The sequence below is a fragment of the Canis aureus genome, chromosome 6 (assembly GCF_053574225.1).
Source record: "Canis aureus isolate CA01 chromosome 6, VMU_Caureus_v.1.0, whole genome shotgun sequence".
In the NCBI taxonomy this organism is placed as follows: Eukaryota; Metazoa; Chordata; class Mammalia; order Carnivora; family Canidae; genus Canis; species Canis aureus.
In genome coordinates, this window is record NC_135616.1 from 32245018 (window position 1) to 32261515 (window position 16498).

Here is a 16498-nt window from a genome sequence, read left to right on the forward strand (position 1 = left end):
TTGCTCTTGTCTGCCTGATTCCTTCTTTCCTTGGAGGAACTGTGCCCATTCTCCATCTACATGTCTCCTGTGGGACTGTCCATCATAGGGACCTGCTTGCTTCTTATCTCAGACTTGGGCATGTGGTAAAGGCCTGATCAATTGTGGTATTCCATTCTCATGCCTTTCAACAATGGGTCCAAAAAATAGACATCCAAGAACTAGGAGTTATATATTCATGAATTTAGATATGAATAGACTCTTGATAAGAAAACATCCTCTCCTTAGATCACCATTTGTATGGAGGATGTGGGCTGGGGCTATTCTCACTATCTTCCCCAACCATATAAGGGAACCTGTCTATACTAGCAAGGACAGAGGCAACCCATAAAAGGCACAGCAAGTCCATAGAATAACCAATTTTCCAATCTTGCTATAAATCTATAATGCATCAATTTAATTTAATTTAAATCAATCAATTTAATTTCTCACTTCTCTCTATCCTGCAGCCTCCAAGTTCATCCCTTCACTTACATTGCTCTTCTGTCACTCCTCTCCCCTCGCCCCATTTGCAATACCTGAATCTCTTTCCCTGCTGCATTTTCAAATCTTGGGTACTTCCATTTCTTGATTTCTTATACTTCTCCATCCCTTACAGATTCCCCCTCTGAAATTTTACCAAATATTACCATGTACTTCATATTTGTGTATTTAATGATATTCTATAATGACACTTTTGTATGTTTTATGGATCAATCTGGGATTCTAATCCATACCTGCTTCCATATTCCAGTTCCCACATTTCTCTTACTCTGTAGTAGAGTGAAGGCTGCTTGCTTGCCAGCTCCTTCCTTCCTAACTTTTAAATCCAATCTACATTCACAGCAAAATGAATGGGTCTTTAATAGATAGTGCTTAGTGAGAAAGTAAAAGAACCCCACAATGTTAAGAGGGAGCCCAAGATGGCAGAGGAGTAAGAGACCTTAGTTTCATCTGGGCCCAAGAACTCAGCTAGATAGCTATTAAATCATTCTGAACACCAGGAACTCAACTGGCCATCTAAGAAAAGAATAGCTGCAACTCTACAAATAGAAAAGCGACCACTTTCTGCAAGGTAAGAGGTGTGAAGTGAATCTGAGGCAATACATGGGAAGATAAACCATGGTGGGAGGGAGCCTTCAGCGACGGCTACCGGGAAGTGATAGAGCCACAGAGCTCAAGATCAGAACTTTTAGAAGTCTGTTCCGGTTGAGGGACATCCCTGTCTGAAAGATGCTCAGGCAGTGAAGTAGGAACAGAATCCTAGGTGGGACAGTGTGATCTCAGGATCCCTGAGATCACAGGAAGACTGGGGGTGTATTTAGGCTGAGCTCCCAGGCATCAGAGGGGTGAAGCCGGCTACAATCATGAGACCTGCCCCCCTTCCTCCCTGGGGAGGAAGAGCACAAGACCATGCTGTAGGAGGCTGTGGGATTTGGAGACTCCAGTCAGGGTCATGTACCTGAGATAGAAACAGTCTGTCACAGGCCGAGTGAGCACAGGGTTCACATGGAGACCAGGCAGCCAGGCAGACCCTGAGGCACACAGAAGAGTGGGGCCCCAAAGAGGCCACCATTTTCATTCTCATCCATTAAAGCTATGTGGAAAGCCTTCAGGGAACAAAAGTGATGTAGAGCCATCTGGAGCAGATTAGTTAGCCTGGTTGGTGCCCTGGCAAGGGCCATGCAATTAGGCCTGGGGCAAAGACACCTGAGAATCAGTGCAATCGGCCCCTCCCCCCAAAAGGTCAGCAAGAACATCCAGCCAAACTCAATCTAGTAATGATAAAGTAAGCCTCATTGATCATTGAGAACTACATAACTCCAGTGCTAGGGGAATTCATGGTTTTTTTTCCCCCATGATTCTTTAGTCTTTCAATTTTTATTTATTTTTCTCTTTTGTTTTTCAACCAATTTCTTGTTTCATCAATGCTTTTTTTAAATCTTTTTTAATTTTCATTTTTACAGTTATATTCTATTCTTTCATTGTATTTAATTTTATTTTTGTATAACATAAGTTTTTCTTTCTTCTACCAAACCAAAATACATCCAGAATCTATCACCTATCTGATAATACTCACTTTTTTCTTTTTCTTCTTTTTGTTTAATTTTTAGTTTTGTTAGTCTTTTTTTAATTTTCATCTTTATAGTTATATTCTATCTATTCAATGTATTTAATTTTATTTTTGTACATATATATATATTCTTTCTTTACAATTTTGAGATGTAGTTTCTTCTCACAAACCTAACAAAATACACTCAGGATATAGTGTATTGCTCTGTTCCATTCACTTGCCTGTCTATATTCCTTCTTTATTTTAATTTTTATTTTTTAATTTTCAATTTTACAGTTACATTCTATCCTTTCAATGTATTTAAATTTTTTGTACATATATGTTTTTCATTTGATATAATTTTTGGATCTAGTTTTCTAACAAATATACCAAAAATACACATAGGATCCAGTGTATTGCTCTATTCTGTTCACATGATTATATTCTCTTATTTTTTAAAATTCTTTCTTTTTTTGCTTTTGAGTATCTTCTGATTTGTTTAGTGTATATTTCACTGGGGTCATTGTTACCATTTTAGTATTTTGTTCTCTCCTTCATCTATTTCTCTCTGCACAGAATGACAATATGGAAAAACTCACCTCAAAAAAAAAAAGAAGATTAAAAGGTCATACTGACTGCCAGCAACCTAATCAGTATGGATATAAGTAAGATGTCAGAACTAGAGTTCAAAATAATGATTAAAAGATACTAACTGGACCTGAAGAAAGCATAAAAGACACTAGAGAATTCCTTTCTGGAGAAATAAAAGAACTAAAATCTAAACAAGTTTAAATAAAAAAGGCTATTAATGAGATGCAATAAAAAATGGAGGCTCTAACTACTAGGAAATGAGGCAGAAGAGGGAATTAGTGATATAGAAGACAGAATGATGGAGAATAAAGAAGCTGAGAAAAAAGAGAGATAAACAACTACTGGATCATGAAGGGAGAATTTGAGAGATAAATGATACCATAAAGCAAAACAATATTAGAATAATTGGGATCTCAGAAGAAGAGGAAGGATAGAGAGGTGCAGAAGGTATATTGGAGGGACACCTGGGTGGCTCAGTGGTTGAGCATCTGCCTTTGGCTCAGGTCATGATCCTGGAGTCTCAGGATCGAGTCCCACATCAGGCTCCTTTCATGAAGCTTGCTTTTCCCTCTGCCTGTGTGTGTGTGCCTCTGTGTGTGTGTGTCTCTCATGAATAAATAAATAAAATCTTAAAAAAAAAGAAGGCATATTGGAGCAAATTACACTGGATAACTTCCCTAATCTGGGAAACAGGCATCCAAGTTCAGGATGCACAGAGAATCCTTCCTTAAAGTCAATAAAAATAGGTCAGTACTCCAACATATAATAGTGAAACTTACAAATCTCAAGAGACAAAGAGAAAATCTTGAAAGCAGCTCTGGACAAGAGGTCCATAACCTAAAAGGGTGGAAACATTAGACTGGCAGCAGACCTATCCCCAGAGACCTGGCAGGCCAGAAAAGACTGGCATGATATATTCAGGGTGCTAAATGAGAAAAATATGAAGCCAAGAATACTTTATCCAGTTAGGATGTTATTCAAAATAGAAGGAAAGATAAAAAGCTTCCAGGACAAACAGAAATTAAAAGAATTTGTGATCACCAAAGCAGCCCTATAAGAACTATGAAGAGGGATCCTTTAAGCTAAGAAAGAGCCCAAAAGTAACATAGACCAGAAAGGAACAGAGTCGATATACAGAAAGAGTGACTTTACAGGTGATACAATGGCACTAAATTCATATATTTCAATAGTTACTCTGAATGTAAATGGACTAAATGCCCCACTCAAAAAACACAGGGTATCAGATTGGATAAAAAAGCAAGACACATCAATATGCTGTCCACAAGAGATTCATTTTAGACCTAGAGACAGATTTAAAGTAAGGGGGTGGAAAACCATTTATCATGCTAATGTACATCAAAAGAAAGCTGGGGTGGAAATCCTTATATCAGACAAATTAGATGTTAAGCCAAAGACTGTAATAAGAGATGAAGGACATTATATCATAATTAAAGTATCTATCCAACAAGATCTAACAATTGTAAATATTTATGCCTCTAACATGGGAGCAGCCAGTTATATAAGCCAATTAATAACAAAATTAAAGAAACACATCAATAATAATATAATAATAGTAGGAGACTTTAACATACCACTTACTGCAATGGACAGATCATTTAAGCAGAAGATCAACAAGGAAACAGACTTTGAGTGACACACTGGACTAGATGGATTTCACAGATATATTCAGAACATTCCATCCTAAAGCTAGTAAATTCTAGTAATCAAATTATCCCAACAAACAAGAGTCCAGGGCTCAATGGCTGCCTAGGGGAATTCTACCAAATTTTAAGAAAGAATTAACACCTATTCCACTGAAACACTTCCAAAAATTAGAAATGGAATGAAAACTTCCAAAGTCATTCAATGTGGCCAGCATTATGTTGAACCCAAAACCAGGCAAAGACCCCAGTAAAAAGGAGAATTTCACACCAATATCTCTGATGAATATGGATGCAAAAATTCTCACCAAGATAATAGCTAATTATCCAGGATCCAGCAGTACATTAAAAGGTTTACTCACCATGATCACACAGGATTTATTCCTGGGCTGCAAGGGTGGTTCAACAGCCACAAATAAATCGTGTTACACCACATTAATAAAAGAAAGGACAAGAACACTATGATCCTCTGAATTTGTGCAGAAAAAGCATTTGACAAAATACAGCATCCTTTCTTGATAAATTTCTCCACCATGTAGGGATAGAGAGAACATACTTCGATATCCTAAAGGCATAAATGAATAGACATTTCTCCAAAGAAGACATACAAATGGCCAACAGGTACATGAAAAAATGTTCAATATCACTCAGCATCAGGGAAATACAAATCAAAACCACACTGAGATACCACCTAACACCAGTAAGAATGGCTAAAATTAACAAGTCAGGGGGCAACAGATGTCGGTGAGGATGTGGAGAAAGGCGAACCCTCTTACACTATTGGTGGGAATGAAAACTGGTGCAGCCACTCTGGAAAACAGTATGGAGGTTCTTCAAAAAGTTGAAAATAGAGCTACCCTACAAACCAGCAATTGCACTACTGGGTATTTACCCCAAAGATACAGATGTAAGGATCTGAAGGGGCATCTGCTGTTTATAACAGCAATGTCCACAATAGACAAACTATGGAAAGAGCCCAGATGTCCATCAACAAATGAATGGATAAATAAGATATGAAATATATATATATATATTATATATAATGGAATATTACTCAGCCATCAAAAAATGAAATCTTGCCATTTGCAATGATGTGGATGGAACTAGAGGATATTATGCTAAGTGAAATAAGTCAATCAAAGAAAAATGATTATCATATGATCTTGATCATGTGGAATTTAAGAAACAAAACAGGATATAGGGGAAGAGAGGAAAAAATGAAACAAGACAAAATCAGAGAGGGAGACAAACCTTAAGGGACTCTTTATAGGAAACAAACTGAGGGTCGCTGGAGGGAAGGGGGTTGGGGTTGAGGTAAATGAGTGATAGGCATTAATGAGGGCATGTGATGTAATGAGCTCTGGGTATTATATAAGACTGATGATTCACTAACTTCTACCTCTGAAACCAATAATACATTATATGGTAATTAATTGATTTTAAATAAAATAAAAATGTAAAATAAAAAAATTTGCTAATATTCTGATTAGCCTTCTTACATTTTTTTTAATTTTTATTTATTTATGATAGTCACAGAGAGAGAGAGAGAGAGAGAGAGAGAGAGGCAGAGACATAGGCAGAGGGAGAAGCAGGCTCCATGCACTGAGAGCCCGACGTGGGATTCGATCCCGGATCTCCAAGATCGCGCCCTGGGCCAAAGGCAGGCGCCAAACCGCTGCGCCACCCAGGGATCCCTACATTTTTATTTATGAGATGAATTGGTCTATAATTATTATGATGGTATCATTCTTTTCAGATTGAGCATCAGGATTATGCTGACTTCATAAATAGAGTTGAAGGTATTTTCTCCCTTTTCCACTCACTGGAAAAGATTTTGTTAAATTGATATTATTTTTTCAGCATCTGGAACAAATTCAGTGAAATCAGCAAAATCTAGGGATTTCTTTGTGCGAAGGTTTTTAATTTCAACCTTAATTTATATAATAGTATAGCACTTTTTCTGTTTCTTGTTGTGTTGGTTTGGTAAATTGTGTTTTTCTACAAATTTGTACGATTTATATTGCCAAAAGTAATGTATAATATCTTCATAGCACAATTTTAACTATATTCTGTACATTCCATATCATATTTTCATTAACTTCCAATTCAAATGTCCAATGTATGAAATATGGATAAAAAATTCTAAAACACATATTAAAAAGATGGGGAAGCAATTATTTCTATTGCCAAAAAATGTGTCCTATTTAATAGATAACTTGCTGCAAGGTTAATTTAAAAATGAGTAGTCCAGTTCATGTAAAAGCATGTTTCAATTAAAATGCTCTTCTACTTATAAAAATTTAAGACATACCAATATTTCATAAAGAGAAGCAGTTCTATTTTTTGTTGGTGGTGATGAAATTCTGCTTTTCTGACTTCAGTTTATATATGTCCTAATGAATGAAGTATGCAGTATAAAATACATACTAGAGAAGTCTGAGAACATTTAAGGTAATTTAACTAATTTGAAAATACATTTTCCAAGTACTCATTGAAAGAGTTTCTTTGTTTTTATTTTTAAATTTTGGGTGTTTTGGTTTTGATTTTGATTTTTAATGTCAGGCAACAACAGAGGCCCTCAAGAGCAGAGACACATGGTGTCCTTTTTTTGTTAGTTCCAGATTTGCAGAGTCTGATGAAGGCGGTGATCATACTAATGATGTTAATGACAGTAATAATGTTGATGGGAGAGGTAGTCAAGACTGCCAAAATGAAAAATCTCATCTTTGAAATGGGCCCTTTTAAATCATCATCTCTTCCTTTTATTTTTTTCCCCTTTCTCCATTGACAATAATAGGTAGAGAATCAGAAATAATTTCAAACTACATTATGTTCCTTGACACAGGGAACCATAACTTAAATTACCAGTTCTCAAACAAGGTGTCATGACATACTCATTTGTTCCTAACAGCTGTGGAGTGCTTCAAAATCGATCTCTGTGTATGATGTAAGTAATGAGATATTAATAGGGAAAATACTTTAAAATGTGATTTTTAACAAAACAGAGTACCTTTGAGGCTCTACCATGAACAATGTCACTTTCACACATTTTCTTTCAAATATGCTCTCCTGAGAGAGGAAAAAAACAATGATATAACTAGTATGTTATAAATTGTACATAATACCCTTCTATTTTGTCCATATCAAGCCATATGCTGAAAACCTTCATAGATTCTCATTTTAAATGCCTTGTCATCCCATAACCAAGGAAAGATCCTAGGATTCAAGTCTGTCACAATCTCACAATCTAAATCTAACAATGTGTTTCTCAATGGCAGAATTGGCACAAAAGTCTTTTGTCAAATTCTGAATCTTGAATCTTTGTTTAAAAAAAATATGGTCACCATGGCAATCTGCTAAAAATATAATGTTTGTTAATTGCCATATAAAAGGGAAACAGAACCAGAGAACGGTTATACAGATATTTAATCAGGTATAAACCAGTAATACATGAAAACCCATATAAATAAAAATTCTCTTTCATCAGAGCAATGCATTTAACTGATAATTTCAGCATTTTCCATCTCCAAACTCTTTTTACTATGTCTGTTAGCAAAAAGAGAGAGAGAGAGAGAGGGAGAGAGAGAGAGAAGAAACTGCAAAGGGCATCCAAGCCTCTAAGAATTTATAAGACCAAAAAGGGAGACATTTGGTTATATTCGTACCTGTAAGAGATTGCCAGTCATTTGCAGTGCACTGAATAAAGAATTGCCGTTTTCAATTCACACTGGGGAGAGAGAATGGGGAACTTCTATAGGTAAAAAGGGAAATGTCACATTCGCACAAAATACTAAAAATACAAAGTTGACTGAGAAAAAAAAAAGTGGGAAGAAAAGGAGAAAAGGGAAAAGACGGCTGTGGGTGTTGGGTCCAGACTGAAAGAGCAGGGACTGAATTGAGTTTTTAATTTTAAGAGGAGAAGGAATTAAATTCTCCACTAGAAAAATAAATCAAGGGAATTTTATAGGATGACTAATACATTAATAACCTACAGGAAGAGCTGAGCTCTCAGGTGAAGCCAGTTCAAGGACAGAAGGGCAAGCTCCCACTCTCCGAGCACTGTCAGGGGATCTTCAATGAATTCATGGAGCAGAGACACAGAATCTGGAATTCTTAGAGATGCTTGTCTGCGTCCAGAAAGTCTCTTGTGTACATCTCTGAAAAGCCTTATTATTGACTAATGAGCTTGTCTGAATCACCTATTTGCTTTATTATTTGCAAGCAAACATACAATTATGTCTGAGCTAATTTGAGATTCCAACTTTTCATTTTTAATGCAGCTTAGTTAACGCATAAAACCTTTCACAGTGTTCATGACAAAAAGGTTACTCTTTATTCTTTTGTGCCTGTGATTTTTTTCAAAGCGAGCTTCACTAGATGTCATTTTCTCTAGAAACTTTTTTCCCTCCTTCCATTAGTGGAACAGTCTAATTACTGCATAATCAAAAAGAGAGGCGCACACGGCTGCCTGGCTTCACCACATCCACACAATGGTGCCGAATGCGTCTTAACAGTCCAGTGAACTGTCAGCGGCAAAAGTAATTGGAAATTGGGGGTATTCTTCGTGTACTGGTAGTGGGAGTTGTTCTTGTGCTTTGTTAATAGGCAAATCACTCATGGGAGGTAGGGAGTCCATAGTTAGTTTGTAAAGACTCTTTATAACGCTTTTTTTTTTTTAAAGTTAAGACACTGCTTTACTTCCTCCTAAAAATTTTTTTTTTTCAATTACACATTAAATGACTTGGCATTTGAGGTAATGTTATCTAGTGTTAATTCACCTGTTAGGAAATTGCCTCTCTCTAGAACCTGGGGTTAATAGAGTGCAAAAGACCATTCTTATCAAGGGGTGGGAGAAAGGCGATTAATTTACACTATAAATTAAAACATAGAAAATGGAAAGAAAACAGTCTCTGAGTTCTGGCCTCACTCCTGAAAAGCTATTATGTTTTGTTGTTTTTTTCTGTTTTTAATTTGTTATTTTTATCCACTTTAGCAGGCCTCTAATCATTCTAGGCAGAACACACAGCATGGATGAAACTATACATGAAAGAATATGCTTCAGGAAGCAAAATTAATTGACATTGCAGGGAACATATTCACAGAGTCCGTGGAGTTACAGCTGTGTGGCTTCTATTCACATCACAGTAAAATCATTTGTCTGTTTAATATTTGCAAAAGCACATTTGAAAAAGAAAACCATGAAGTGCTAAGTAGCCTTGTTGACAAGCATGAATCTTCTTTGTCATATTTCACCTTTAATAAAAATAGTGATGCTAATAATGATTAAATCCATTTGTACCACATTCAGAACACATTGCAAAGCAATGTAGGTCAGAGGATGGCTTCCAACAAGTGAGTCTGAAAGTAATTGTTTCTGGACCACTGTGCTGCTCTTTGTGAGAAATCAGTTATTGTAAACAAAGTCTCTGGTTAATTAATAGAAAAAATAAACAAATAATTAAAAAGGGATATATACATTACTCATTTTTATTGCAGGAGACAGTCCTTTGTTCTCTACTTCACCCATCTCCAACAACTAAAAGTAACAACAGCTCTCATCACATGCAAAATTTTAAATAAACTACTGATGCTTACCTTTTACTTCCGTGACAGCCAAGTCCCAGCATCCTCCTGATGTTTGGTACCTTCCCAGGAGCCCACACTCAGATGCTTCAAGTTATACCTTAGCATTTGCCTTCTATCTTCCTCTCTGCCAATACTTACTTTTCTCATCCCTTTCTCTCAAGACTCTGAAATAGGTCAGCAAACAGGGATTTTCCCTGATTGGGAATTGCCTAATGTATAAGTCAACTAAGTAATATGTGTATCGATCAAAGGTTCACCACTTACAAGTTTGGTGACATTGGGCAAGTCGCTTAATTTCTTTTCTTTTTTTTTTTTAAGATTTTATTTATTTATACATGAGAGTCACAGAGAAAGAGAGAGAGAGAGAGAGAGAGGCAGAGACAGAGGGAGAACCAGGCTCCATGCAAGGAGCCCGATATGGGACTCGATCCCGGGACTCCAGGATCATGCCCTAGGCAGAAGGCAGGCTCTAACTGCTGAGCCACTCAGGGATCCCCAGTCGATTAATTTCTTAAGCCTCAGTTTTTTCATTTGTAAAACTGGGTCAATAGTCCTGTAAGTGTCTGGGGAAAATTAAATGAGATGAGCAGCATATAAAGCACTTATGCCCATGCCTCACGAATAGGAGACACTCTATAGTATTAGATAGAGGATTATTATCCCCACAGCCAAGCATGGTACCCACCCCATAATTGGAACTAGATATGTATTTGTTGAAAAGAATGAATGAATAAAGACAGATTAGGCCAGATTGCCATCTGCACCTGAAATAGCAGAGCAAGTCATCAATCAAGTAGCACTTATTTGGTGCATAAAATATGCAAGCATCAACATGTTCTCCAGAAGAACATAACATTTTAGACTAGTTTCCTTTCCTCCTATGATAAAGCACAGATCACATAGATACATATTTTTTAGAATTAGTTAGAAATGATTGAATTTTCAACTGGCAATTTCAAATGGTGGCCCAAATGACATATCTTTAGCATCCATTCTATCCAATCTATTTGTTGAAAACAATGACTAATCCTTTAAATCAACACTGTAGTTACAAAATTTCAATATGTCACCAAGTAAGTGTTGGAAGACAGAAGCATTCCTGATAAATTTGGCAAATTGCCTTTAAGTAGTACAAAAATCAATGGGATAAGGAGACATATTTAGAGAAAATAAAAAGAAAGAACTAGATTGGAAGAAAAATCTTTGGGGGCAAAAGGGGCTTTTTAAGAAAACGAATTTGAATGTGGATAAAACCCAATCACTTCTTAGCTATATAACTATATATACATTACTTAGCCTCTCTAAACCCAGTTTTCTTATCTTCAAAATGGAAATTACAATAATTATCTGCAAGTGTCATGTGAGAATTAGAATAGTAAATAATCCAGGCTCAGACTAGCCACACAGTAAAGAGCAGCAGTGAGGTATTAGTGGTGGCAGCAGCAGCAGCAGCAGAAGTAAGGCAGCAGTAGCAGTAACAGTAGACTAGGCTTTGGGGAGTCGTATGTAACTACAGGCTAAATACAAAGCAGCAATTTCATACTGGAGGGGAAAAAAAACAGGGTTCTGAAATGTATTTTTTAAGCATGTAATAGAAGGGGAAAAACAAGTGGCCAATAAACATATAAAAAGAAAGTTCAATTTTACTAGTGATCAGGGAAATGCAAATTAAATAATGTGATACTATTATGCACACATCAGATTGGCAAAAATTAAAAAGTGTGACAATATCAAATACAAGTGAGGATGTGAGAAGTAGGAGCTATGAGATGCACTTGGGAAAGCAATTTGCAATATCTAGTTAAAAAGCTGCAGGTCCTCTGCTGCTCTCCAGTGGTATTTCTCCACTGGAGACACTCATATCTGAATGTAAAGCGAGATGCATAAGTATTACTTACAGTAGTGAAAAAAGGGAAGAAAATATAAATGTCTCTCAACAGAACAGTGGATATATAGAAGATCTTTGTTAAATGGAATATGAGAGACCATTTAAGATGACTGAATCAAAGTTGCATCTACCAACCTGGATAAACCTAACAGAACAATGCTAAAATGAGAAAAGAAAGTTCTAGATAATTAAAAAATATTATACTACCTTGCATTGGTCCTGGAAAAGTATAAAAACATGAAATGATACACACTAGATTCAGGGTGGAGGTTTTTCCACGGATGAGAGTGGGAAGAATAGAATCAGGCAAGAGGGCAGCCCGGGTGGTTCAGTGGTTTAACGCCACCTTCAGCCTGGGATGTGATCCTGGAGACCTGAGATAGAGTCCCATGTTGGGCTCCCTGTATGGAGCCTGCTTCTCCCTCTGCCTGTGTCTCTGCCTCTTTCTCTGTGTGTGTCTGTCATGAATGAATAAATAAAATCTTAAAAAAAAAAAAAAAAAAAGAATCAGGCAGGAGTAGAGAGTCTGTGGTGTTTTATTTCTTTTTTAAAAATCTGAAGCAAGGGGTGCCTGGGTGGTGCATTTGGCTAAGCATCTGACTCTTGATTTCAGCTCAGGTCACAATCTCAGGGTTGTGAGATCAGTCCCTGTATCAGGCTCCATGCTCAGCTTGGAGTCTGTTTGTCCCTCTGTACCTCCTCCCATTTGCACATTTTCTCTCTCTCTAAAATATATAAATAAAATCTTAAAAAAACAGTCTGAACAAATAGACAAACAGATGAAATTTTTTAAACTTGGTACAATGTATTTAGAAAGGTGCACATAATCACATCCTGTAGACAAACCTTTGGGGGCTTAGAGTTGTCATTTATAAAATGAAGTGACTGGTCCAGCTAATTACCATGTTCTCTTCCAGCTGAGATATATCATAGCTGTGAAAAGAAGGAACTATAATGATGGGGTGGTCCAGTCAAGTTGTTTTCTCTGGCATAGGAAGAGGAATTTGTGTTAAACTTAAGAAAAAATACTAGAAAACTACAGTAAATCAAAACATGGTGGTACTGGCATAAGGCATATCCTAAACATATAGATTAATGGAATAGAATTGAGAGAACAGAAGTAAACCAACAGAAGTCCATCAGTTTTCAACAAGGGTGCCAAGACCATTCAAAGAGGCAAGAATAGTCTTTTCAACAAATTGTATTAAAACAATTAGGTATTTACATGCAAAAGAATGAAGTGGACATCACATCATACACAAAATTAGTTCAAAATATTTCATTGACACTAAAAACTATAAAATTCTTAGAAAAAATAGGAATCTGTATGACTTTGGATTAGGCAATGTTTTTCTAGATATGACAGTAAAAGCACAAGAGACAAAAGAAAAATAGGTAAATTAGATTCATCAAAATTAATAACTTTTGTGTTTCAAAGGATACCATCAAGAAGTGAAAAGAAACTCACGGAGTGGGAGAAAAATAATCTTCAAATTAAATGTATAATAATTCTCATATCAAGAATATATCAAGAATTCTTACAAATCAACAATAGAAAGATCCTATTTTTAAATAACCAAGGGATTTGAATAGACATACAAATATACAAATAATACTCAAAGGAGCAATAAACACAAGAAAATATGTTTGATACCACTAGAGAAATTCAAGTAAAACCACAATGAGATACCCCTTCACACCCACTAGGATGTCTATAATCAAAAAGATAATATCAAGTGTTGGTAAGAATGTGGAGAAAGTGAAACCCTCATGTTTTGCTACTGGGGATGTAAACGGGTGCAACCACTTTGGAAAATAGTTTGGACATTCTCCAAAGAGTTAAAGATTGGGGGGAGCCACTTAAGTGGCTCAATCAGTTGAGCATCTGACTTGGTTTTGCCTCAGGTCAAGATCTTATGGGTCTTGGGATCAAGCCCTGCCTTGGGCTCCATGCTCAGCAGGGAGTCTGCTTGAAGATTCTCTCCCTCTGCTCCTCTCACTCTCATGCTTGTATGCATGCTCTCTCTCTCTTTCTCAAATAAATAAATAAATAAATAAATAAATAAATAAATAAATGTTTTAAAAAGAAAGAATTAAAGTTAGAATTACCCATATTACCTAGCAATTCCACTCCTAGACGTATACTCGAAAGAACTGAAAGGATATGTCCATACAAAAGCTTGTATACAAATGTTCATAGCAGTATTAGCCATAATAGCCCAAGAGTAGAAATAATCCAAATGACTATCAACTAATGAATGGATAAACATGTGTGGTATAGCCATACGGTGGAATATCCTTTGGCCCTAAAAAGGATTAAAGTAATGACATGTACTACAACATGGATAAACTTTGAAAACATGTTGGGTGAGAGGAGCCAAACTGAAAAGGTCACATATTGTATAATTCCATTCATGTGAAATGCCCAGAATAGGCAAACTCATAGAAACAGAGAGTAGATTAATGATTGCCAAAGGATAAGGGAAGGGAAAGTAGGAAGTGACTGCTGATGGGTTCAGGGTTTCTTTTTGAGGTGATAAAAATGTATTAAAATTAGTGGTGGTGGATGCAGAACTCAGAATACCCTGAAACCCACTGAATAGTACACTCTAAAAGGATAATGTCATAGTATGTAATTTATATCTCAATAAAGCTGTTATTAAATTTAAGGGGAAAATTTTGGAGTTAGATTTTCAAAGAATATCTTATCATAATTATAAAAATTATTAGAATTCTTTAGAAAGCTCTCAGAAACTATGTGCGCATTATTGAGGAGGGGTCCTAGAAGAAAATGCGTTATAAACTATCGTGATGTTTTTAGAAATTTTTTAAATCTGAAGACATGAGTTTGGCTCAGAGAATTTTATGAGATTTCTTTCAGTTTTACTCAATAATGAACCTAAGACACCTGTTACCAAATATTGATTTTCCTTCTGTTTCTCTCTTAGGTTTTATTTCTAAATACAAAATATATTCTCTTTCTCATCAGATTTGAGGAAAACCCTTTGTGGAAATCAAAATTCAATGATACTATATTCACCTGTCATCATTAAGAAAAAATTGTTCCATATAGGTAAATATTACAAAATAACTGAAACTTACCTACAGCCAAGTCCCATATTGTGTTTTACTAAATCACGCTTGATGGAAATATCTCAAAAGTGCTTTGTTTCCCTGACTTCTGAAACAGAGACTAGTGACTATACTCACTTTTTCCTCATGTGGTGGAGTAAGCATTATGAATGTCCACTCCCTATAATATACTATTATGCACTGTCATGTTCTGTGCTGGTTTTGAGTATCCTATCCTGCCAGACTGTCAACAGTCACTTCTGCTCTCCTCCCAGAACGCCTTCCATGAAGGTTTAGAGAGGAATTATTTCATTTCTCCCAAGCCCTCCTTCATGTTTCAAAGTCTTTAACATCAGTCACTTTTAGAGGGGGGGGAAAAAGGGACCTTTACATAAAGAGAGAATGAAAAATGAAGGATAATTGTTCTTTACTCCCGTAATTCAATCGCATCCCCGCTTGACTGACAGAATTGAAGCTCTTGAGTCCAGCCATTCTTCCTTTAAGCACTGATGGCCTATGGTAGACTGTGAAAGAATGGATGGATCACCATCTTTTTTGAGGCCCAAAGAGATCCAGGGGAGTTGGGATGGGTACCAGGACTTCACCCTGTAAAATAGATATAATGTTACTCCCAGCAGCCCCATTTTGTCACTAGGATCCCTTCTCCCACCTTCTTTCCGTTCTCATTAATTTCCTCTCCCTAAAGATGGTAAGATAGGGGGAATCCCTGGGTGGCTCAGTGGTTTAGCGCCTGCCTTTGGCCCAGGGCGCGATCCTGGAGTCCTGGGATTGAGTCCCGCGTCAGGCTCCTGGCATGGAGCCTGCTTCTCCCTCCTCCTGTCTCTCTCTCTCTCTCTCTCTCTCTCTCTCTCTCTATGTCTATCATAAATAATAAATAAATAAATATTTAAAATAAAAAAATTTTAAAAGATGGTAAGATAGGAGAATATGGGGGAATTTTAGAAGATTAAGGGGCCTGAAGGAAGCAAGAGCAGGGATCTTTTAGTAATTTATTTCCTTCTAAGATATAAGCAGAAGAATAGGAATTAATTATCATAGTATTAGCTTCTTAATCTTACTTAAAGATACAACTTAAATAACACATTCCTCTGGCTACATGTTGACCAAATAGGATTATTTTTTATGATGTACCATTTTTCATCATTGAACCCTGAGTATTGACATAGGTTTGGCTTCTGTTTTCTTTCCTAGCGGAAAGAGAAAAATATCTGCAGAAAAAAATTTCTCCCAAACTGGCTGCCACCTGTTTTCCTTCTTTTGTCTTCCCAACTCTTAGTGTTACATAATTACAAACAAAACTTTAATAGCCTTTGCATTTGCATGGTTAGAAAATAATCAGATTGTTGAATTCTAAAATATTACAAGAGATATTTTGGAATCTCAGAGTCCCTGTTCACTTATCTATTCGTCCACAGATATGCTACAGGGTTGAATGTATCTGAAATCTTATTTCTAAATAAATGGGATATTATATCCCAGAAATTATTTGGAAGGAACAAATCTAATTTCAATAATTAAGGTTACTGTGTGTTCCAGATGGTACAGCTATTTTTTTCAGGTATTGATCTCTAAGTGATTGTGTGAAAGAAAAATCTGTGATGATCTTTA

General features: G+C 36.3%; 1 long non-coding RNA gene across 7 annotated transcripts in view; it reads left to right on the forward strand.

Moving 5' to 3' along the window:
- Positions 1 to 16498, forward strand: part of LOC144315678 (uncharacterized) — a 127196-nt gene that overhangs the window by 88293 nt on the left and 22405 nt on the right. For 3 of the 7 annotated variants that reach the window (XR_013381450.1, XR_013381453.1, XR_013381448.1), the window contains one exon: positions 14787 to 14870. The exons of the other annotated variants lie outside the window; for them this stretch is intronic. This is a non-coding gene — a long non-coding RNA (uncharacterized LOC144315678). The remainder of the gene's footprint in view (positions 1 to 14786; positions 14871 to 16498) is intronic. 7 annotated transcript variants of the gene reach the window in all.